Source organism: Cervus canadensis, chromosome 4 (genome assembly GCF_019320065.1).
Source record: "Cervus canadensis isolate Bull #8, Minnesota chromosome 4, ASM1932006v1, whole genome shotgun sequence".
In the NCBI taxonomy this organism is placed as follows: domain Eukaryota; kingdom Metazoa; phylum Chordata; class Mammalia; order Artiodactyla; family Cervidae; genus Cervus; species Cervus canadensis.
The window spans coordinates 19,550,605-19,574,761 of NC_057389.1; the positions used below are offsets into that span (position 1 = coordinate 19,550,605).

At 41.2% G+C, this 24,157-nt stretch overlaps 1 protein-coding gene across 1 annotated transcript in view; it reads right to left on the minus strand.

Annotated features, from left to right (window-relative positions):
• ADGRV1 (adhesion G protein-coupled receptor V1) overlaps nucleotides 1–24,157 on the minus strand; it is a 541,109-nt gene that overhangs the window by 22,168 nt on the left and 494,784 nt on the right. The window lies entirely within an intron of this gene.

Consider the following 24,157-nt stretch of genomic DNA (forward strand, 5'->3'; position numbering starts at 1 on the left):
TTTTTCCTCTTGAACCTTGTCCTACAGGACTTTATCGCAGAGACTCTCAATGTTCTTTCTGCTTCTGTTAAGTTTCAAAGCATGGCATGCTAATCAGTTGTGATACTACTTATCAGGAGCCAGACTATTTCTGACAAGATAGAAGGAACTGAAAATTAAAGTTGTTTTTTTCTGTAAAGTTAGAACAAGACAAACCCCTGACCCCACCAGCGCCCTGCTGTGAGAGTTCCCAGATAAGAACATGTTGAGAAGCACATACTGAGTTGGGTGGTATGATGAGGACAGACAAGGCTGAAAGTGGTCATAAGAGAACTGAGGTGGGACTAGAGAGTGGAGGAGAGGTTTGAAATCGGAGGGTAATTTTTAAAGGTTTTCATAGAAAGTGGAGAAGAGATTCAAATTGGATTAAGTTTTGAATATGAAAAATAGTTTTAACTGAAAGTACAAAAATTGCCAAACTGTACCATGACTATTTAAACATCGTTATATTTATAAGAACTTTAAAACACAGTTCGAAATAGTTTTTGGTTTACTTTGAGAAATCTCTGTAATAGGAACTGGAAATACTCAGAATCTGTAGACTAAAATACTATTATTATTATTAATAATAATAACAATGACAGTAATAAAATAGTTAAAGTGAATTGTTTCCTTGTCTCAGGGGTGGTTTTTCTATGCAGAACAGATTATGCAAAAGTTTACTATTATTAATAGTCTTGTCTAACAGTGAAATCAGTAGAGTGTCCAGCAAAATCGGCCCATTTGTACACTTACAGCAAATCACATACATGGCAAATCACCAAGATTAACACTTTAAATATCTTACAATTTTATTTGCCAATTATACCTAAACAAAGCTGAAAAAAGCCTATAATAATGAATAGGACAAATCACTGATGCATGTAACATGAATGAATCTCAAAATCAGCATGCTGGGTAAAAAAGTCAGTCATAAAGAAGTGCCCACTGTATGATTCTATTTATACAAAATTCTAGAAACCACAGATTATCATATAGTGACAGAAAGCATATCAGTGGCTCCCTGGCTATGGGAGCAAAGGGAAGGATGGTCTACAGGGCGGCCTGGGGAATCTTTGGGGGGAGATGGAAATATTCTCTGTCTTGACTGTGGTTTCACGAGTGTGTAACCACGTGGTTTTCTAAAGGCTGAAGAACAAAATAGGGTTTTGAATTTGCTGTTTCAATAAAGTGAACACTAATCTTTTAAGCCAAGGGGTCAGCAAACTTTTCCTGAAGGCAGTCACATAGTAAATATTTTAGATTCAGGAGGGCACATGGATTCTGTCGAAACTACACTGAAATTTGTCTCATACAATTTCTCCCATGTCATAAAATATTATTTTCCTTTCTATTTTTCCTAACATTTGTAAATGAAAAAGCCATCCTTAACACTATAAGAGGACTTCCCTGGTGGCACAGTGGATAAGAATTTGCCTGCCAATGCAGGGGATATGAATTCAATCCCTGATCTGGGGAGATTTCACATGCCATGGAGCAATTAAGCCTGTGTGCTACAACTACTGAGCCAGCGCTGGAGCCCGGAAGCTGAACTACTGAAGCCTGAACGTCCTAGAGCCTGTGCTCCGCAACAAAAGAAGCCACTGCAATGAGAAGCCCGAGCACTGCAATGAAGAGTAATCCCTATTTGCTGCAGTTATGACCAACCCAGACAGCATATTAAAAAGCAGAGACATTACTTTGCCAACAAAGGTCCGTCTAGTCAAAGCTATGGTTTTTCCAGTGGTCATGTATGGATGTGAGAGCTGGACTATAAAGAAAGCTGAGCACCAAAGAACTGATGCTAAAAGAACTGAGGTGTTGGAGAAGACTCTTGAGAGTCCCTTGGACTGCAAGGAGATCCAACCAGTCCATCTTAAAGGAAATCAGTCCTGAATATTCATTGGGAAGGACTGATGCTGAAGCTGAAACTTCAATACTTTGGCCACCTGATGCAAAGAGCTGACTCATTTGAAAAGACCCTGATGCTGGGAAAGGCGGGAGAAGAAGGGGACGACAGAGGATGAGATGGTTGGATGGCATCACCAACTCAATGGACATGAGTTTGGGTAGACTCCAGGAGTTGGTAATGGACAGGGAGGCCTGGCATGCTGCAGTCCATGGGGTGAAAAGAGTCGGACATGACTGAGCGACTGAACTGAACTGAGAGAAAGCCCACGCAGCAACGGACACCTAGTGTGGCCAAAAATTAAAAAACAAACAAAAAAACACGGTAAGAACTTTTCAACACAGTTTCTGGTCAGAATCCTTTAAATCGCCTTTTCAGCAGTCCTCCAAAATTTAGCATTCAGGTATTTGTTACCAACTCTGTGGATTCATTTTAATTGTTTGGATAGTGATAGGTGACCAAAGAACAGGGTTGATGACGATGAAAAGGGAAAACTGACTTAGAGCCCATAAAAGTAAGAGAAGATAGAGAAGGGATCATTCTGCTGTGGAAACTAAACGAAATCATCCACCTTGATGTGAAAATAAGTACAATCATTGTAAGTACTTGACAGGAGGTCAGGAAAGAAGACAAAGTTAGAGACTGAAGTGCAGAAATAGCTGCGCAGTGGTAAAGGCTGAAGCCATGATGGGCATATGATTTATTTTTTAAGGAAGACACTGAATGTAGAGGAAATGCTGAGTCTCAGGACTCGGCACAGCTGCAGGACACGAACAGGAAGAATCACTTTAGTAAACAAAGGTCAGATGAGAGGACAGCCACAACTGACTACACTCGGGATCCCAGGAGAAGACTCAGCTCCCGGAGGGTGAGGGGGTCCACATCACTCTAAACACATGTTAAGAAGACGTGAAAAGAGCCATTTTTTCACTGCAGATGCAACCATTATCTGGGGAAAACACAAGCAGATCATTCCCTATCCTAAGAGGACTTGTCCCTTGATAGCACTATATATTATATATTTCAGTCTACTGTCATCCCATCCAGAGAGCAGTAAGAAGAGATTTAAATACCTAATACACAGAGTTGTCAAGAAAAAGGGTACCCTGAGGTTAGGGAATGATCTGACTCATGACATGAGATCAGCCAGTTTGATAACTACGTGCTGACACTGGATGGGAGTACTTCATTCATTATTATTCTCATTCAGAGCAAAAGACTGCAGAGAACAGAGTTTAATACCTTTAAACTGTGAATTTCAGGCGTTCCATCTGAAGATACTGAATGAACGTTGACAATTTCACATTTGCTACAATGGGTGTTTCTCCCTGCCAATTTTAAGTCACCTCTGATACCGAGGTCCCTTTAGGAGATGCCCAATTTTTGTACTTTTGACTTATTCCTGTCCCACAGGTTGCTGAAGGCAGCCAGCCAGCCAATGACTCATAACTACTGGGCTTCTACATCTTTTATGCTGCTTTTGAAAGGAAAAAAAAAAATCTAGTAAGCTTTGAAGAAATGCATTTCATCATAACATGGTTAGTCAAATATCAAAGATGATCTAAACGGCTTTGTTTTAGAAATATTTTTGCATGAGTCAATTCCAAAATAAGGACACAGTCCACGTAGACTTTTACAGAAATGTGGAACTCAACACCTTATGATCCACTGCACTGGAAACAGGTATAAATTTTGCACTGAGGAGACAGAGAGATTTGTCACAATTGCCAAGACTGGCAAATTCTGAGATATCTCATCAGCAGACAAAAACTCCGAGTTACTACACTTCTGGGAATCTTTACATTTACAGATCTGAGATAATACAGCATGTAAACAGAAATTAATAATTCCAGACATTAAGAACCATCTAACATATTGTTGTTGTTTTTGTTATTCAGTTGCTAGGTTGTGTCTGACTCTTTGCGACCCTATGTACTGTATGTAGCCTGCCTGGCTCCTCTGTCCATGGGATTTTCTAGGCAAGAATACTGGAGTGGGTTGCCATTTCCTTCTCCAGGGGATCTTCCTGGACCAGGGATTGAACTCAAGTCCTCTGCATTGGCAGACAGATTCTCTACCACTGAGCCGCCAGCGAAGCCCATATTACATATTATCAAAATATTGTTACTATTTTCAAATACTCTTTTCTGATGATTACTGAGCTACTTAGTAGGGAGAAATCATTTTGTACCTTTTTGTTGCAATTCTCTAGAAACAAGGATACTAAGATATCTCCAGTAATGCTCTATAGAAAAGCTAATCTACTAACAAACCTCTAAAATGTATGAATATTTTAATTTTAAAGAACAATAATTTAAAGCAGCCCATTCATTGTTAATATTTATTGCAGAAGGGGGAAAAGGAAATAAAATACAGAGAAGCCACTCCTCATCCCCAAATCTTAACACTCAGAAATCACCACTCTATCTTGGATATAAACTTTCTTAAAACTACAATTTCTAGAGAGGGTTTATTTTCCCCAACCCGCTAATTATGTAAGGACATGTTTCCATATGTAAGCATTTTGTTGGGAAAAAGAGCTGAAGGTTGGATTTACAGTTGGGCAATAGCTGAAGAAACCTTAGATCTTGGTTTGCCTGGGACAGCCCTGGTTTGTTAGAAATTCCTGGTTTTGCCTGTTGTCTCAGCATTTTTATCAACATCACCCCCCCTTTCGTTAGGGCTCATGAAGGATCCAGGCTTCCCTGGTGGCTCAGTGACAAGGAATTTGCCTCCAATGTGAGAGATCCCAGTTCGATCCCTGGGTCAGGAAGATCCCCTGGAGAAGGGAATGGCAACCCACTCCAGTATTCTTGCTTGGAGAATCCCATGGACAGAGGAGCCTGGTGGGCTACATACAGTCCATGGGGTCACAAAGAGTCAGACACAACTGAGTGACTAGCACACACAAGAAGGATCTAGCACTGAGGAATAAATCCTGATGGAATCAGCAGAGCTATTGAGCGTATCTTAAATCTTAATAAAAATCCAGACTCTAACCAGCCCTCTTTATGTAAGGATGGTCTGCAATTTAAATTCTCTCCTAACTATCTTTGATTCATTCATTAAGTTCATAGGTAATAGCTGAATGCCCACCAAGAAGTGCACTTAGGTTCCACTCAGGCAGTGGACAGATAGGCTTGAGTGCTTTCTCCAGCATTTCAGCCCAGTCTTGTGGGTCAACGCTTGGAGCTCCACCAGGAGTTCCTCTGCATCCTAAATCTCAGAACGTTGCCTGAAGGGGAAATAAGTGAAGTGAAAGATGGGTCCAGTGACCGGCTTTACCTAAGTTGGGATATTCTTCCAAATATTTTACCTTTCTTCAACAAAATAAGGTTGTATACTATTCTTTGAAAAGTTTTTGAGTGTCTAGTACATGGAAAATTCTGTGAGTCATAAAATAATATAAAAGGTGGGGTATCTACTTCAAAGATCTTACCCTAGAGTGAAAAATATGAGGCATCTAAATAAAATTAAGTCTTGTGGCTTAAAGTACCTCCTAAGATGCAGGTCCACACTCCCAAAATCTTTCACAACAGAAATTTCCAACTCTGCAATAGTTGGTATGTTTCACATATGGGCATATATTATCTCTTGTGATGAAAGTCAAAGGAAAGAAAAAGATTAAATTTCACATGTTGATTCCATAATCGAAATTTCAGAACACAATTATATATATTATACTGGTAGTAACATGTAAATTTCTCTTTGAATAACCATATCATCAAGTCAATTAATTATTTTCCTTTTATTTTTTAAAAGAACACTTTAAATAGAGCATTTCTTTTCCTTAGACCAAAACAAATATAAAAATCAGCAAAATGGGTATTATATTGTTTTATATTTGGAGCCTAAAAACACTTAAAAAGCAGAGATATTACTTTGCTGACAAAGGTCCGTCTAGTCAAAGTTATGGCTTTTCCAGTAGTCATGTATGGATATGAGAGTTGGACCATAAAGAAAGCTGGGCACTGAAGAATTGATATTTTTGAACTGTGGTGTTGGAGAAGACTCTTGAGAGTCCCTTGGACTGCAAGGAGATCCAACCAGTCCATCCTAAAGGAAATCAGCCCTGAGTATTTATTGAAAGAACTGATGTTGAAGCTGAAACTGCAATACTTTGGCTGCCTGATGCGAAGAACTGACTGATTGGAAAAGACCCTGATGCTGGGAAAGATTGAAGGCAGGAGGAGAAGTGGATGACAGAGGAGATGGTTGGATGCCATCACTGACTTGATGGACATGAGTTTGAGTAAACTCTGGGAGTTGTTGATAGACAGGGAAGCCTGGTGTGCTGCAGTCCATGGGGTCACAGAGTTGGAAATGACTGAGCGACTGAGCTGAAGAACACCATTTATTATCTTCTGTTCTTTTAGGAACTGCTCAATTCTTAAGATTGATAATTTAACAAAAAATCTAAATAAGGATTTCATTCTATCCCTAAACTTAATTTTCTTGACTGGCTATAACCATTCTCTTGTAGAGAATGAAATTTACAGTCATATATCTTGGAATTGAATATGCAACTGGTAGTATTAGTATAATAAGTACATACTAATTAGTATAGTTAGTATGATAAAGTGCTTTGCTACTTGCTAAATACTGTTATATTGAGCTATATTTATATGCACCTCAGTTGCTTCATCTATAAAATGGGAACCAGTACCTGTCACCTCAATGGATTACAAGGCTCTGATAAAACAAAGGCAAGGTGCTTTTGCAAACTGTAAATGTGCTTCATAAATATAACGAGGTACTGTTTTTAAGCTAAAAGGGTTTGCAGAAAGCTAGTCTCATCCTTAACCTGGTTGGCTTCTTTCTTTGCACAGCACATTCCTACCAGTTGAGGTAGCCTGCCACAAAGTCGTGTTCCGAGAAATAATGTAACACTATGAAGCCAAGCAGGATCTTGGTGGTTGAATATTTACCATGGCTAAGAACCACTTCTTTCCCAGAACTGGTAAAGAACACAAACCAAGGTGCTGTTCTGCCTTGGTGTGATTACAAACACAAGTCTTAACCATTTCTCTTAAGACCTGGGCATCAGTTTTTTGTGCTTTTTTTTTTACTGATACGGTTTATTCTGCATTTGAGTCATTTCACAAAAGGGAGATGTCACTTCAGTGGTTCCCAGTACCTTCAGAAGACAGAATACAACTTGTAACTTGGCTAATTAATAAAGCCTTTCGTGGATTGGTCCTGAATGTCACCACTCCCTGACTCAGACTCCACACTCCAGGCAAAATGAACCACCAGGCACTTTCAGTTCCTCCAAACGAGCTGTGCTTTTTCTCAGGTTTGACCTGTGGAGTTGCTGTTCCTCCTCCCCTAGGCTGGCTGGGCCTTCTCGTTAAGTCTAAGCTTCCTCCAGGGCACTGAGATGTTTCTGCAGCTACCCTCCCACTTCATCCTGGGTTAGGTAACCCAACACCTTGTCCCTGCGCCCTAGACTCCCCCCTTTTGTAGCATTTATTATGCTCTATGCTCACGGCCAGTTTTCTAGTTGGTGTCCTACATCACACTGCAGATAGTAAACGTCTCAAAAGCAAGACAACTGGATTTTTACACTGCCATAAGCCCAGCACAATGCCCTGTGAAGACCCAAGTCCTTCATAGGTATCTGTTGAGTGGATGAAGGAATATATAAAGCTTCCTCAAATCTGTATCACCTGGGGCCTTGAAAAATAAGGGCAAGAAGAATCAGGATCCCACTATGAATGGCACTGATGCCTTAAGGACCTACTCTTAACTAAGAAATGGGTATAGCTGTACCATCTGTGCCATTGTTTTTACTATGCCTTACCAGAAATCTAGAAGACAAATTGGGGCGCTCTCTTTGGCAGCTGCTCCTGTGAGTCAGATCCCAAGTAAGTAAGGGTAGGAGGGAATGTAATCACAAATTTTTATAGGTTATTAAGTTGCAATAAAAACCACCTATAGTGGGAGGGGATGAAATGCTTGTTATGGGAAAGGCAATAAAAACTGAACCCTTTGTGTGCAAGTTTAAAGCCCTTGGCTGCATATGTGAAAGCATGATACATTTTTACTATCCTATTGGTTTAAAACATTTTAATTTAAGTATATGAGGCAATAGCTATGTCTAAGAAGAAAATTTGCTAATATTAAGGAATAAACTCCAAACACCAAATTTTGTACATTTGCAAATCTTTCAATGCAGAAAGTAGTTTGTACTTTAATTTCTCCATCAAATCAGAATGAGAGTCGTTTTGGGTAGAGTATTCTTGGTTGTAGATTCTTCCCTTTCATCACTTTAAATATATCATGCCACTCCCTTCTGGCTTGCAGAATTTCTGTTGAAAAATCAGCTGATAGCCTGATGAGAGGTCCCTTGTATGTTATTTGTCATTTTTCCCTTGTTGCTTTAAATATTTTATCTTTGTCATTAATTTTTGTCAGTTTGATTACTATGTATCTTGGTGTGTTCCTCCTTAGGTTTATCCTGCCTGGGACTATGCACTTCCTGGATTTGGTTGACTATTTCCTTTCCCATGTAAGGGAAGTTTTTAGCTATTATTTCTTCAAATATTTTCTCTATTCCTTTCTCTCTCTCTTCTCCTTTTGGGACCCCTATAACGTGAATGTTGGTGTGTTTAATGTTGTCCCAGAGATCTCTTAGGCTGTCTTCATTTTTTCTCCCCCCATCTTTTTTCTATATTCTGTTTTGCAGCAGTGAGTTCCATCATTCTGTTTTCCAGGTCACTTATCTGTTCTTCTGCCTCAGTTATTTTGCTCTTCATTCCTTCTAGTGTACTGTTCATCTGTTTCTTTGTTCTTTAGTTCTTCTAGGTCTTTGGTAAACATTTCTTGCCTCTTCTCCATTCTTTTTCTGAGATCCTGGGTCATCTTCACTATCATTATTTTGAATTCTATTTTTTCTGGAAAGTTGCCTACCTCCACTTCATTTAGTTGTTTTTCTGAGGTTTTATCTTGTCCCTTCATCTGGGACATAACCCTCTGCCTTTTCATCTTGATTAACTTGCTGTGATGTGGTTTTCCTTCTGCCTGCAGGATTTTAGTTCTTCTTGCTTCTTCTGTCTGCCCTCTGGTGGATGAGGCTAAGAGGCTTGTGTAAGCTTGCTGAAGGGAGGGATTGGTGGTGGGAAAAAACTGGGTCTTGCTCTGATGGGCAGGGCCAGGCTCAGTAAAACTTTAACTCAATTGTTGGCTGATGGGTGGGGCTGTGCTCCTTCCCTGTTAATTGTTTGGCCGGAGGCAACCCAGCCCTGGAGGCTACAGGCTCTATGGTGGGGCTCATGGTGACCTCCAAGAGGGATCACATGAAGCGGGCACCTCCCAGGACTTCTGCTGCCAGTGTCCCCATCTCTACAGTGGGCCACTGCCGATCTAGGCTTCCACGGGAGACCCTCCCGCACTAGCAAGGAGGTCTTGTTCCATCTCCTGTGGGGTCACTGCTCCTTTCCCCTGTGTCCTGGTGCGTGCAAGATTTTGTTTGTGCCTTCCGAGTCTGTTTCTCCCAGTCCTGTGAAAGTCCTGTAATCAAATCTCGCTGGTCTTCAAAGTCAGATTCCCTGGGGATTCCTAGTCCTTTTGCTGGATTCCCAGGCTGGGAAGCCTGACATGGGACTCAGAACCTTCACAACAGTGGGAGAACTTCTTTGGTATTCTTGTTCCCCAGTTTGTGGGCTGCCTACCCGGCAGTTATGGGATTTGACTTTATCATGGTCGCGTCCCTCCTACTGTCTCATTGCGGCTCCTCCTTTGTCTTTGGATGTGGGGTATCTTTCTTTGGTGGGTTCCAGCATCCTCCTGTTGGTGGCTGTTCAACAACTACTTGCAGTTTTGGTGCTCTCACCAAAGGAGATGAGCACATGGCCTTCTACTCTGCCAGTCTGTACCTTGACTTTAAATTTTACCACCCTTATAAGAGAAGGCATATTTTACATTATTCTAACCTAGCCTATAATTTTCAGAACAGATGAATATGTGGGGAATTCCCTGGTAGTCCAGTGGTTAGGACTCAAGAGATTTCACTGCAGTGGGCCCAGGTTCAATCCCTGTTGGGGAACTAAGATCTCACAAGCCATGTGGCATGGCCAAAAAAAGAGATCTTATAAACAAATGAAAATGTGTGATTTATAAGACAAAGACATGAAATCTCACATTCTCTGAAAAAAATAATCTAAAAAATATTAGAGAAAATTGTTTGTATAAGGAAATGTTTGCACAGTTAATAAAAACAATCTAGAAATATTTATTTACATGGTATTGGTGAAAAATAGTGAATTTCTGTATTCTATCACATGGCAAAAGGATGACTGAGATCCTTTGCTTCATTTGTCAATAATAACAAAATCTGGACCCCAAGAAACATCAGACCATTAGTTGCACATTACATGGGGTAAAACAGATTGCTTTATGCTTGCCTATTTTTTTTCCCCTCAGGAATTTTGGACACATATCTCTGTAGGGTACATATTATTTCCTTGTTCCTACATACTTTTTGCACAGATGTGAAATACTAGTGAATCCAATCATAGCAAGTGATGATAGAATTCACAGGAAGGGAACAGCTATTGATGGTCTTTTCCACTTTATTAAAACTTCAATATAGAAAGCTGAAGCAGTGGCTTCCTGAGCATTTATCTTTTGTTTTTAAAAAAGTAGTAGCTACATTTTAAGGACCTTCCTGGTGCTGCAAGCATAGTTACTGCCTATGATAGTATGATTTATATTAAGAAATAAATATTCGGTCTTCACTCCCATTCTGGCACAGAGTTCTTAGAACTCTTGGAGATTTGTTTTGTGAGGAAAGGAATAAAAGTAAAGGTATTTGTGGTTAGGTAAATGAGGTGACCTTTGGAAAGTACCAGGATGGGGGTGAGATAACAGTGGCGCCACTTTTGGTCCCACCTCCTGACTTCCAGGGAGGAGAGAGAAGCTGGTGGCTGAATCAATTGCTAATGACCAGTGATTTCAACAACCATGCCTATGTAGCGAAGTTTCCCTAAAAACCCAAAAGGACCTGGCTGGGAGACTTTCTAGGTTGGTGAACACACTGAAATTCAAGAAGAGTGATAGATCTGGAAGAGGGGTGAACCTTCTGCCCCTTTCCCATACCTTGCTCTTGCATCTCTTCCATCTGGCTATCCCTGATATCCTTTTATAATAAACCAATCATCTTGTAAGTAAATGCATCTTTGAGTTTTGCTGTAGTCAATTAATTAAACTGAGGAGGGGGTCTTGGGAATCCCGGATTTGTAGTCAGTTAGAAGCGCAGGTAACAACCTGGGCTTGCAACTGACATCTGAAGTTGGAGGCAGGTGCTGAGATGGGCAGTCTTATAAGATTGAACATTTAACCTGAGGAATCTCATATAATCTCCAGATAGATAGTGTCAGAATTGCGGTAAACGGCAGGATATCCAGCTGGTGTCCTGAGAATTGCTAGTTGGTGGTAAGTGGAAAACACTATCCCCCCACCCCCACACACATTGGAATCTGGCCTCAGAAGACCCATTACTGCCTAACTCACAAGTATGTGTCTTTAATAAGCTGTATGGTGGAGCTGATCTCTGCACAAGAACCTGATAAAATAAGTGCTGGATTAGAAAAGTGCTTATTTACTATAGTAGCAAATCAGACAAGGTTAGTGGGATTCCCTGAAGTGTAAATATAAGAATCAGCACACAAAAGAGGAAAGGCAATTTCTACCTCACTGCATTTCTGAATGTGCCATGACTGTATTAGGAACTTTGCAAACACTGTCATTGAAATCTTTGAACGACTCTATGACGCCTTCCTTCAGAGGGATTGAGGCGTCTCTTCAAGCACCCAGTTTTCCTAGCAGGCTCAGAAACCTAGGTGTGAAGTGGCTGGAAGCACAACAGTTTGTACTTCCCTTACCTTGGGGCAGTGGATTAACTGGACGTGATGGTAAAGTCCAGGTGACATCAGGTGGGCCGGAGAGCACCAAGAGCTGCCTAGGATGGATCATCTACGCACACAGAGGTCCCCAGGAGGGGGACCACCTTGGATGACCCTTCTCTCTCCTCCTCCCCATCCCCAGTCCAATCCATTACCAAATCCAGTCAATTTTACCTCCAAAATATTTCTTGAACCTTGGACGTCTTTCCAAATCCATTGCTCACACACTAGCCAAAGTTACCACAATTTCACACCTTCGTCATGGCAGGAAACTCTGTATCACCCTGCCCCTACTCTCGTCCCCTCCTGTCCTACAATAATTAATTCTCTATAATACGAAGTGTCACTTCACTCCCTACAACCCTTTAAGGCTTACCAGTATTTTTTAAGACAAAGGGCCCAATCCTGCCATGATTTATAAGTATGACGTGGACTATCCACTTTTCCAAGCTCATTTGTCACCACTCAGCTTACACTCTTCAAATTCAGCTATCCTGGTTTTGATTCCTGGGTTGGGAAGATCCCCTTGAGAAGGAAACAGCAACCCACTCCAGTATTTTTGCCTTGAGAATCCCATGGACAGAGGAGCCTGGAGGGCTATGGTCCATGGGGTCGCAAGAGTCGGACACAACTTAGCGACTAAACCAACGATGAATGTATATCATAAGGGTATGATGGCCAGGCACAATTCTAAGAGCTGCTTCCTTAAACACTGCTGCTCCCTCCAGAAAACGCTTCCAAAATGCATAATCCCTTCTGGGCTTATTGGTACCACTTAGGCCAACATCTGACCTCTCTTCCTCAGGAATCCCCCAAATTTAGATAACTTTCTTCTGTTTGTGCTTTTTTATATAATAGCACCCTGCAGTATCCTCTTGTAGAACTTCTGCAATTTTTAACAAGGTCTGTGTTACTGTCTTATTAAAATGTGCCTCCCACAGTAGCAGCAGCCTCTGTGATTTTTCACGTTCGGTTTGGGACCATTTCTGTCGTGCTCAGAACCGGGCACAGTGACCTACATAATAAATATCTCTGAGTGAATAAATGATGAGGGAGGGTGCCTGTTGAAATCTTTTCACTTATAACCTAAAATATGACTTGGAAATGTGTTACTTATGAAGGTAACAAACAGACTGAAATTTATTAGAAACTGGAGAGAATCTTTTAATTAAAGACACACTGATCTACAACGTAGTTAAAATAAATTTAACAGTTTGTTCTATGAAGACAGAACATCTGGAAAACCAATGACAAAGGATCATTTAGGTAGTCAGAGAGAGACAAGAATCTGTCAGGGATTCTCCATTATTAACCAGTGACCCAAGTACTTTATTTCTTGATGTCCTCTTCCATCTTTAAATTTAGAAATTTATTGGTCCCCCCAACCCAAAGTGGAGACAAGGTGCTTTATCAGATGATTTCAGCTTAATGGAAATACCATTTTTGAGTATTTTTTTCCAGCTTAATTTATAGTCACTAAAGAATCTGAACCATCTCTTGATCCAACTGCTGACTATCCATTTCACTCTAAAATCAGGGAGACATCAGGGGCTGTGAAAAGTACATAGATCTCTACCCAGGAGACCTGGATTCTAGTCTCAGCTCCGTCACTATGTAGCGCTGAAAAACTAGGGTCCTACTTTCTCATGTGCAAAATCAAGGTGTGCTGTAGACTGGCTTTTATATGAATTTTTCTAGAATTAAAGTTTGAATTTTTTTCTATAGTTGCAGAACATAACATAGCTGCAGATATTTTGTGTTCTCTTAAAGCCTATCACAAAGAAGGTTAACTTTACAAATTTACTTTCTGTAGACAACTGGTCTATTTCCCAGCCACACACAAATCTCATTGTAAATTAACACATCATGAATACCTAAGCAGTGAATTAGCTTTCTGGAGCTTTGTTGTTTTTTTTTTTCATTTATTTTTATTAGTTGGAGGCTAATTACTTTACAATATTGAAGTGGGTTTTGTCATACATTGACATGAATCAGCCATGGAGTTACATGTATTCCCCATCCCGATCCCCCTCCCACCTCCCTCTCCACCCGATTCCTCTGGGTCTTCCCAGTGCACCAGGCCCAAGCACTTGTCTCATTGGAGCTTTGTTAAGTGTGAGTTTTTGAGCCTGCGAAGTTAAGTATCAAACTCTGATCTGTGGTGCCCCCAAAGATAAAAGCAGTTTCTACAATACATTCAATAGAGAAGGGCATGACAACCCATTCTAGTATTCTTGCCTGGAGAATCCCATGGACAGAGGAGCCTGGCAGGCTATAGTCCAGAGGGTTGCAAAGAGTCAGACATGACTGAAGTGACTGAGCACAATATATTTAATAGTTGAGAAAAATCATATAGTTCCACCTTCTCCTACACATCATAAAGATACTACTGAATCCAACCACAGCAAGTGATGACAGAATTCACAGGAAGGGAAGAATTATACCTTCTTTCTGAAGTGCTTTCTCATTTAGGCTGGCTCATGGCCTACATGTGAGAGTGGTAACAGGGGAGAATTAAGAAATAGATCTTTAATAGTGATTTTTGTTCTTCTTGTTACAGAGAGCTGAATTTTATGTGTTAGAGAAGATAGAACATCTCTAGTAAATGTTAACTGTATTTGTTTATAAATAAAGGAGATGAATTTTAGGGTTAGTTCTAACTCATAAATTAAATAGGAAAACATTCTATACATACATCCATCTGTCCAAATAATTGGGATCTTAAAATACCCACAACAGCCTGCATCAATTTCTTAGTCCAGAGAAAATTAAATATTTTAAACTCAGGCTTTTTCTATTTTAGGCTGATTACTGTTTTTCTTCATCTATACTATAACTTTTGGTTTTCATTACAGAAGCCTCATTTTATTTTTTTTTAACATTAAAGAATCCTTGCCTCCTTGTTTTCATTATAATCCTCTAGGAACTGAAACAGAAATTTTATTTTCCAATAAATCCTCTCAGATTTGCCCAAAGTTGATTATTCAGTTTCTAAGTACTGGGAACACAGGACAGACCATTCTGACATCAGTGGGGTCCTTATCAATTCACTTCAAGAACAGCAGACTGGATCTCTCTGTCTTTACTAGCTTTTTCCCCAGTGTGTGTATGTGTGGGGGTTGAGGGGGGCATGTAGAGAGTCGTTTAAATTTAGGATACACCAGTATAAGTCAACATGTTGGAAAGGTACAGTAAACCTTTCATTATTCTTAGCATTCATTCACGTAGTCATTCATTCATGGATCCAATCATTTATTCAGTATTTACTGGGCATAGGCATTGTTAAGAGTTTGGAACAGAGAGAGAAAACACATAACACTTATTTTCAAGTGGCCACCAGGTGAGTGAGAGAAAAACAAAAGTAAATGATATTATAGCAGATGAATCAGGAAAATAATCATATTGCAGGAAAGGCATCAAAAAGCGGTTGGGGGTAAGAAGAGAAGATCCCTTGTAAGAGCTGACTTCTAAGTGAGTTTTTTAAAAACAACTCGGAAGCCACATGGTAGGCAGGAGGAAGGAGGAAAGGGCAGCACAAGAAGGTACCCAAGAGGACCAGACAACACGCCCGTGCTCTGACAGCCCACTGGAGAAGGGGAGCGATGCTTTGGATATCAGACTGAACCGAATCTTCATGCAACACATCATTTTCACTGTACAACTAAAGGGAATCACAGATGGTTACTAAATGGACCTTACTGTTCCCAATGAGAACCTCAGAAGCCCCAAATGACTCCTGTCGATTGTTCAAAATTGTAGTACCAAGAAGTGTGATTAGATTTCACATTCTTGGATTGGCCAAAAGGTTTGTTCATGGTTTTCCCATAAGATGGTACAGGAAAATCCCACCAAACTTCCTGACCAACCCAAAACATTGTAGAGCGCTGCTTTAGGGGGTGGGGCTGAGGAATTCTGAACACTTTTAAAGCTAATACACTTCCAGTGAGTGCAAGAATCAGAGTGACTTTAGTGAAGTGAAAGTCGCTCAGTCGTCTCCAACTTTTTGCAACCCCATGGACTATATAGTCCATGGAATTCTACAGGCCAGAATACTGGAATGGGTAGCCTTTCCCTTCTCCAGGGGATCTTTCCAACCCAGGGATCGAACCCAGGTCTCCCACACTGCAGGTGGATTTTTTACCAGCTGAGCCACAAGGGAAGCCCCTTAAAGAGTGACTTTAAGAAAGGCTTAATAAAGTTGTTTAGGTGGTGAATCAACAACAAGACAGTCTGCTGATTTTGAAAACAATCCAAATTTGTATTACGAAAACAGAAAAAAAACTTGAAATGGTTCAGGCAAGGGCTGGAGTCAACCTATAAAGTTAGTTTTCTAATTTCTTACCCAGGATTCAAGCTGTTAGTAAGTCTTGCTTTGGTTTTGTCTACTGGGCGACTATATGAACTATTTATCCAGCTGAGGAGAGACTTTTCTAAGCTATAAACTGTTTAGCAGTCCCTTTTGTAATAAATCAAATGTCTAATAAGATTATTGTTAGTTAACAAGCAAAGTCTCAAATGCTTTATAGGAGGCCTACAGAGTAAGTTCAAAGGGTAATAATAGCCCTGATTGAGGATGGGCTTCCCTACTGATGATGGCTGGCTCGTCTCTGGCCTGAGGGAATTTAGAAAAACAGTCAAACCATAGTAGCTACAGGAAAGTGCAAAAGGGTATTCTGTCCAGGTCATTGGGAAGTCTAAGGAGGTGAACCCATGTATTACTCGGTTACTATAATTTTGGAAATAAGTGACAATAATCTACAAGATGGACACGTGACTCTTCTGTAAGGTTGGAAGACTCCTCATATGTTGGAAAATCAAAATCTTGGTAATATGAAAAAAGATATAGTAATATTAGTATATTTCTTGTTGCCCTCATGAGAGACACAACTGTTCAAATACCAGGCATTTCCCCTGTTGTTTCCACGCATCTTCCCTATAAAAGTGGCCCATAAACGACAGAGCCAAGTCCCATAACAAATCCTGTTTCCAGTTCAATGCTGCAAACATAGATTAAGTCACATCTTGGAATTCTTCCACTGAGAAAACTTACAAGAAGCGAAGCAACTTTTCAAAGCCTAGCAAAATAAACATTTGCTCCATGACTTACTGAATTTGGCACTTGGAAAATATGCACTTCCAGTAAACTGAGTGAGTTATCCGAGGCACCGACTTCACCTTCCTGGTTGCTTAAGGCCACCCGACTACCCTGGAAAGCTATCCTTCCTTTTTCCCCTGACCCCGCCACGAAGTCGATGATTTGCGGCAAAGCATGTAACCTTCAGCTATTAGAATAGCTCTTAAGTGGAACAATGCTGCCGGCTATCACACACGTCTTAGCGCCAATGCATGATAATTAAATATGTTCTTTTTAATATAAATGGTTTGGTAGTACATGCTGGAAAACTATGAAGCATGTAAATAATTTGAAAAGGTCAGCTTGGGATGAGGTGTTGAAAGTTGTGAGTCATTTCAAGAGACTCCCCTAAATTGAGGAGGTCTGTGGGAGAGAAGTGGAGACATTGGGAATTTCAAATAGATTTAGTTCGACAAGAATTTACCGAGGACCTTCTGCCAGCCTTGTAATTAAGCATTCCAGCAGTACAAAAGAAGTGGAAGAGTGGGTCTTCAGGGAACTGGTTGGGAAAGAGCCCCAGGTGGTGTAGGATATGCCAAGAGAGTGAAAATACAGAACACAATGTGGGGGTTGGCACCAGGAGATTACAGTAAACTATAGAGGTACAGAAGGTTTCAGGGAAGTGGGACATTTAATGCTGGATCCTTAAGGGAGGTAAGATTTGGGGAAAAAATTTAAAGGGGAACACGCTTACACATGAACATAGCAGTGTGGTGGGAGGCAAGGAGATGGGAATGAAAGAAAACCCCTCTGTATTGTAAACACCGTAATGGCTGTATTTGTTCCTTCTAGCCAATATGCCCAAGCAATAGTGCTTTCCATGTTTCGGTGACCTGGTTACCAGGAAAAGCTTTAGCACAAAATACATTTACTCAAAATAAATCTGGAGACTTATTTAAGGCCATGCAACCCTTCTCTTCCTCTCTCTCTCTTTTTTTTTAATAGTAAAACTACCCTTTATTGAGTGTCCACTTATGTGCCAAATGCTGGGCTAAGCACTTTATATGTGCTATTTCGTTTACTGGGACTTTGGGATGGCATTGAAACCTGGAATTCAAACTTGGGCCTGATTCCAAATCCCCAGCTCTTCGCTGTAATTTATCAAGACTAGTGTTGCTTGACGTGGAACCCTGCTCAATGTCACGTGGCAGCCTGGATGGGAGGGGAGTTTGGGGGCGAATGGATACATGTATATGTAGGGCTGAGTCCCTCTGCTGTTCACGGAAACTAACACCACATTGTAAATTGGCTATACACCAATACAAAATAAAAAGGGTTTGAAAAAACTGTTTTGAAAAAATAGTTGCCTGACTCTCTCTGGACCTTGAGGCTTTTCAATGCCTTCAGGTTTCCCCATCTACTAATGCTGTGTTGTGATGCTCCAAAATTACAGCTTCCACTGTATCTCCTAAATACACTCCTGATCCATGCAGAGAGCATGGTAAAGCCTGCTCTGGGGGCCAACAGTGTTACATAACAGGACTTACTCAGAGTGAATGATAGGCACGTTTAAAGGCCAGTGTTTACATATCATGACAGCAGCCTGTAGTTTAAAATGCCTGGGAAGTAACACACTTGGGGAGCATCAAAGTTCGCTCCTCTCTCCTCGCAGAGATTCAGGGGAGGTATATCTTGAGAGTTAACACCTGAACAGGAAGTACAGAGAAAAGCAGTGTTGTGACGCTCTTTTCTCTCCTCTGTTGGTTTTATCTACAAAGTTTTGTTCACTCTGAGGTCTGCTCTGCCCACAACAAGGAGGCTGAAACTCCACATCTCTGAGGGACTGTCCCAGCTGCAGACACTTGCAAACTTCCCATTCGAAGAGAAAGGTAATTTTAATACAAAACAATGAAAACATCCCTTTTGATGTTTATCATCCAAACTCATACAAACTCAAATATAAGAGAGTATTATGGAAAACTGTGGAGTCAAATATTTTTATGTACTTCCCCTGACCTAAAACCAGTCCATCTAAAATTTTTCTTCCTCACTGAATGTCAGGAATGCTGAAGTTTGTTATGAACAGATTTTTTTTTGGGGGGGAGGAAAACTCCATTTTGCTTTTGTTCCTCTGTCATCTTTTCTATCCTTGAGTTAACCTCAGGAGTCTGCACTAGAGGAGAAAATGTTTTCTAAACAGCTATGGTAAAGTCACCCCTGGAGCTTCCTCAATCTCCAGATCTAGTTATTTTTGTCCTAGTTTGGCTCACAGTGCACCTATCTTGGTAAGTGATATGAAGCAAATAAGTTTAAATTTTCTTTTGATGCAGAAGTACTAGACTGGCCTAAAGTGAAATTGAAACTTTACACTGTGAACCTAATATGAACCCCACTTACCTGGGAGAGAAAACCAAGGCACACATCTTAAAAAATTAATTTTGTGGTGCTTTTGGATGGATGAACTCAAAATAAATGCACCAGAAAATAAATGCGATGGGAAATCTCAGGATGAAGGCCAAAAAAATACATCAAAAGAGCTAGTCTAAGAGACATTCAGTTTGCAATGCCAATGATATAATGGAACTCACTGATGGCTACTCAAACAATACAGCTAAAATCTTCTATTTTTTAAATTTTTAAAAATAAATAGACAAGGAAGTAAAAGCAAATGAAGCTGGAGCTTCCTTTGTTTCCTTTTAGATGTGGTCATCACTTATCTTCTCAATGAGCTTCCATGACCACTTACTTTTCATTCTCGTGAACTTGGCATTTATCACTTTCTTATGTGCTACATAATTTTCTTATTATGTTTATTTGTAATATGTACCACCACCACCCCCAAAGCCCTATACCCAACCAAATGCAAGTTTCTCAGGGGCAGGTATTTTGGTCTGTTGTGTTCATTGATTTATCTTAAGTACATATAACAGTTCCTGAAACAGAGCGAATTAGTTAATCAATTAACATTAAGCATCTGCTAGTGCTAACTAGAGGAAGTTCATAGCTCAGGAACAGAGAAGCAATTATAGACCAATTCACAAATGAAATAAAATTTGTAAAATGGGAGTGAATAACAGTAATAACAAAAGATAAGCATTTACTGAATGCTTACTAGGTACTACCACTCTGAAATGCTTTAGCTACATCGCCTCATGCAATCCTCACGACAGCACTGTGAGATCTGTACCATTATCACGCTCACTTTACAGATGAGGAAACTGAGGCCCGGGGGTATGTTGGGTGCTCAGCTGCTTCAGTCCTATCCAACTCTGCAACCCCTTGGACTGTAGTCCGCCAGGCTCCTCTGTCCATGGGATTGCCCAGGCAAGAATACTGGAGCAGGTTGCCATTTCCTCCTTCAGGGGATTTTCCCAACCCAGGGATCTAACCACGTCTCCTGCGGCTCCTGCATTGGCAGGCGGATTCTTTAACATTGAGCCACTTGGGGAGCTTGGTATGTTAAGTAACTTGTCTTAAATCATAGAACTAGCAAATGGCAAGCCAGGATTAGAACCCCAGAAGTGTGCTGAAGAGCTTGTGCTTGCTATTCGCATACCCTGGAAGGTGGATAACAGAAGCGAATGGATTTTACTATATTCACTTTCTCTCCAGCAGTAGGAGAAATGGAGGGCGGTCTGGAGGGTCCCTTTTTAAGATGTCAATATCCTGGCAAGAGCCACACCCGAGACTAGCACCTTGAGACCATCCTGGGGGATTAAGTGACACTGAGCCCCACTCAAAAACAAAGCATAGTTAAGGGGTGGGGTAAGTGAGTCAAGAGAAGGAAAAAGACATAGGAAGCTGAGTGGGGAGCCACTAAAGATACACTTTTACATACAAGCTGGAACCAAGATTGCCGGGAGAAATAGCAATAACCTCAGATATGCACATGATACCATTCTAATGGTATAAAGTGAAGAGAAACTAAAGAGCCTCTTGATGAGGGTGAAAGAGGAGATTGAAAAAGGTGGCTTAAAACTCAACATTCAAAAAACTCAGATCATGGCATCTGGTCCCATCACTTTATGGCAAATAGGAGAAAAAGTGGAAGCAGTGACAGATTTTATTTTCTTGGGCTCCAAAATCACTGCAGTCGGTGACTACAGCCACAAAATTAAAAGATGCTTGCTCCCTGGAAGGAAAGCTGTGACAAACCTAGACAGCATATTAAAAAGCAGAGATATCACTTTGCCAACAAAGGTCTGTATACTCAAAGTTATCAGTTTTCCTGTACTCATGTGATGTCTTCATGGATGTAAGAGTTGGACCATAAAGAAAACTGAGTGCTGAAGAATTCATGCCTTCGAATTGTGGTGCTGGAGAAGTCTCTTGAGAGACCCTTGGGCTGCAAGGAGATCAAACCAGTCAATCCTGAATGTTCAACTCTGAACATTCATTGGAAGGATTGATGCTGAAGCTGAGGCTCCAATTCTTTGGCCACCTGATGCGAAGAACTGACTCACTGGAAAAGACCCTGATGCTGAGAAAGATTGAGGGCAAGAGAAGGGGGCGACAGAGGACGGGATGGTTGGATGGCATCACTGATTCAATGGACATGAGTTTGAGCAAAGTCCTGGAGACAGTGAAGGACAGGCAAGCCTGGCATGCTGCAGCCCCTGGGGTCGCGAAGAGTCGGACGTGACTTAGCAGCTGAACAACAACAATCTTGAAAATGTTACTAGCCGGTTCTGTCACTAACAGCAATGATCATTTCCTGACCTGCATTTTGCCAGACTACTTTCAGCCATTAGAATAAGATTAGAAGAGGTAATTCAATGGAAATTCATGGTTTCTCACTGTTAAATAATGCTATTTTATTATTTTCACTTTTTTTTCTCCCCACAAAGAGGTATGAGGTGGTAATGCACCATGACCAGATCAAACAGTGCTAATAAATAACAATAGTTATTTGGAACTAACCTAGAACAAACAGTGCTTTCTCTCTTTCTGGCCCTGTGTGTGTATGCTAAGTTGTACATCATCAGTTATAAACAGGAGACGGCTTCTCTGCTTGAGGAGCAAGGCCCTGGTTAGCATTTGGAAAATGCCTATGAAATATTTCAGTAACAGACTTTTATTTCCACAACTATATTCTGTCCAGGAACATCAAAGCATAGAAAAGCATAAGGGAACAATTATGACACCTGACCTATGCAACATAATATATATTCCACATATATGTGCAACACAAGTAATCATCAACAACTTTCCCTGTCAAACCCGTTTTCTCCTCGCTTTTTTTACTGAAAGGCCCAGAAAGAAGAGAAAAGTCACACAAAGTCATTGACTTTATTGCAATCTAGTCTCTCTTGTTTCAGAGCCAGGAAAACATTTCTTGATTTAATTTTACTGGTAAATAAAACACTTCTGAAGTTCAATAACAAGTGAATGGTCCAAGTTTCATTCTTTCCCCCCTCTTTAAGCCATACTGACCTTTATAGAAGCAAAAGAACAACATCTGACATTTCGTGGAAAATAAAGAAACATAATTTAGCAATTTCTAACCAATGGCCGCACGCTACAGCTTTGGAGTTGCTCAACTCTTTCCAGACACAAATGTCTCACAAGCATGCTTCATATTCTTCTTCAAATAACAAGTAAATAAACACAGTTTTAATTAGATGAGCCTGTCTCACATACTTGGCTGATGTCATCCTTGCCTCTCTAGGGGGGAAAAAATCAATTAAAAAAAAAAAGAAAGGAAAAACACAAGATACAGACATTGTCTCAAACGCTGAGCTGCATTTTTTGCAGTGCAACTCCATAAAGCTGAAACTGCAGGTCCTGACTCGGTTAATCAGATTGCTTGCCCAACTCACACACCATAAAGAAGAAATACAACCGTGAACCCGGGGGCGGGGTGTGGGGGTGGGGGCTGACATGTCTTTTGCCTTGCTCCATGTCATCTGCTCACACGCCCTATTTCTCCACATGGAACAAAAATCTCCTCTTGTCTCCATCTCAGCCACGGGACCAACTGGCACTGCTTCTATTTTTGGTGAAAATTTCCGAGAGCCTGGCGAATGGATGGGCATACTCAACAAATTCGGAGAGAAGGTGCACAGAGCATTTCCCATGGGGACTGAACTTCTCTTTTGATTTTTCATGGCTTGTTTTTAGTTCCAGTTGGGGAACAGGGATAAGCACCGTTCCCCACGCTCCCTATCTGCCAACTGCTTTATCTCTCCTGTCTCTGGCAGCATCTCATTTGCTTCTGCACGGCCACATTGCACGCAGGTTGCCAAGCGCAGCTGAGGAGGTTCTGACCTGACTTGCCAGCATGTGCTTTCCCCCATCGAGCACGGCTAACTGGATTTCTGCCTGCTCTCAGGCTGTCGATCTGAGCAAGGCTGAAGCCTGTTTTGGAGTCATCCAGATCATCCCGAAGGGCCAGCCTCTCCCCCTCCTCCCTTCTTGGACATGCTGCAGACTGGAGGTCACTTGAGGGGATGGCTCTTCCTTGAGGCCACCCTGGGAGTTGGGGTTTGTTCCAGACTATGTTCAGAAAAGGGGTCCAAGAACTCTTAAAACGGCTCTGCTTTTTTTTTTTTTTAATGTTTGGTATTAAAAAAAAAAAGTCAGTGACAGCAAAGCTGGAAAAGAGTTTCTTGCGCCCAATCCACATGTACGATGACAGAGGGCCCCCTTCGGTGAGGGCCCGCCTGCTGGGTAAGCCGGGGGCCATGGGGGTGCCCACACTGGCAGCTTGAACACCGCCTGCCAACAGGTTGTGATTGGCCTGCATGCTATTTAAAAGTTGTCTTTTAATGGTTGCCAACATTAACACATCAGGAGCTTTCACATAAAAATCTGGTTTCAGGCTTCTCTAGAAAAATCAGAAGACCTGGCTGACACCAGCTCTGCTTCCCGTCTAGCAAACGCTGACTGGAGCCACACAGCTGCTGCCCCTTTAGACAAGGGCCTCCTGACCCACAGCCTGTGCTCGTAGCCCCTGGCACTCGGGGGGAGTCTGCAGCTGCTGGTGAGGGCACCCCAAGCATCGAGAAGAGAGCCTGGTAGAAGCACTAGGTGGCTGTCAGTAGATACCTGGCAATCTGCCTGATGCCTCCTCTAACCATTTCCATCTCCGTTTTTTCCTGCCCCCAGAGCTGCCCTGAAACATCACGAACACTTACTAGTAAGAATCATCTTCCTTTGCCCCAGGGGCAGAAGTTCAAGAAAGGCCCAGGTACCACTGCTTGCTGATGGCCTTCTGTCTCTGAATCCAATGGCTTGGGTAGGGAGAGAACT